Raw genomic sequence first — 2042 nt, 5'->3', positions numbered from 1 at the left:
AAGATACATCCACCCGGTAAGAAACCCTCTTTGAATTTGTTGAATCCACCTCCTAATCTTGCATATAACTTGCTCCTCCATTGATAGTTGATGAAGGGAGGGAGATTATATAGTTCTCGGACCTCCTGATAAATGGTAGATGTCAATTTCCTCAGCTGCAAATCTTGAGAATCAGACCTCCGAACCCCTTGATCTACTGAGAGACTAAGATTGATGGCTGTACTCACTAGGATTGAGGAAGATATAGATGTCCCCGAAAAGCTTGAACAAGGTAAAAATATTCTAATTGTATTAGTTTTGTATTATTATTGTAAACAATCGTTAACAGTTTCGTGACTGATTAATATAATTTCTCTGTAGAATTGGCTAATACTAGCATTCTTGATGATTGACATGGAGTTGAAGTTCTTCTTTTTCTTGCACTTGAATCTGGGCATCTGGTAAGCCACATATCCTAGCTATAATTTGTTACAAGTCATATATTTTCTTAAAATTAGTCACTGAATACAGTGAATAGTCTAACACCTATGTAAGTGCAATATTGCTTAAACGAGAAAACATTCTTGAAGCAAGGGAGTCCCTGGCTATATTGACCAAGTAAATCATTTGTTTTATGCAATTTCTGAAGCATTCATATCTTAAAAAAGTTAGGTTAAAAGATTATACAGAGATGGAGTTCTTGAACTATGAATTCCCACTGAAGCCGTTACTTCCACTGAATCCTCTGCTGTCTTTCTTCATCCGACCTATTTTCGTTTCCGTTTCCCTCGTCTGACCACCTTCGCTACTTGATCCAGATGGATTCTATTTTATAAGTATTTTTCTTATTGGTTAAACCAAAACCGAACCGTTAAGAATCAATAACCGATAAACCAAAAACCGATAAAAAATATCTTATTGGTTGGTTATTGGTTTTGCATATTTAAAAACCGATAAACCGATAAACCGAACCGATAACACACAAAACCAAACTGAACCGACCGATGTCCACCCCTACCCTCGTCAAATTTAGAAAAAGAATATGATTCAATAATAGTTATGCCCTCAACCTCAAGATAATTTTCAGTATAATATCATATGTAGAGTCTATGGAGGATAGAATACATACTTTATCACTATCTTTGTATAGACCCTCGGCTCAGCTTAATAACGTCATGATTTTTCAATGCGATATTTCAACATCTGATATCGCTGAAGAAAAATAAAAATATATGACAAACTTACATAAATTATGATTTAATAGTTATGCCTTCAATCTCAAGAAACTTTTCAATATAATCTCATATATGTGAAGTTTGTGGAGGATAAAATACATATCTTATCACTGCCTTTAGTAAACACCTAATTTTTTACCAAACCTAAGTGTTTTTGCCATTTAGTGTTCAATTTCGTTTTAGGGTCCAAATTAGATATTCTAAATTTAACTTATTTTTTACTAAATTTATTTTAAAAATTTTGGAAAAAAAAGACTACAAAAATAGAGTCACATTTTTTCAATTTTTAGTTTTTATTTGTTTATTTATTTATTTTTAGAAAAAAAAATAAATTTTTTTTTCTAAATTATATTTGTTTCTTCTTTCAATTTTTAATAAAGAATGGTGTGATATTAATTTTTCTTAATCATATTCCCAAGACTAGTTATTAGCTTATGTTATATTTTATTAGTTTTTAATTATTTTTATCTTATTAATAATAATAATAATAATAATAATAATTAAAAAAAATAAAAAAAATAAAAAAAAATAAAGAAACCTAAACTACCCAAACCACCCACAATTCCCACTCCTAATTAACCTCTCCCACTCTCCCACACACACACACACGACACAAACACAAATATATAACACACATGCACTTAAAAACAAAAACACACACACACGGAAAACAAAACAAAAAGCAAGAATTAGCAAAAAAAAAAAAAAAACAGAAGAAAGAAAAAGATTAGAAAAAAAGAGAGGAAAAAGTGTTGTGAGTTGAGTTTTGGTCTACTCGAGGTTTCCGTTCGGTTGTTTTGTTTGTCATCGAGGTCTCCAACGTAAAGG

Source organism: Capsicum annuum, chromosome 3, assembly GCF_002878395.1.
Source record: "Capsicum annuum cultivar UCD-10X-F1 chromosome 3, UCD10Xv1.1, whole genome shotgun sequence".
Classification (NCBI taxonomy): Eukaryota; Viridiplantae; Streptophyta; class Magnoliopsida; order Solanales; family Solanaceae; genus Capsicum; species Capsicum annuum.
The sequence above is the reverse complement of the archived record's forward strand: the minus strand, read 5'-3'. Positions refer to the sequence as shown.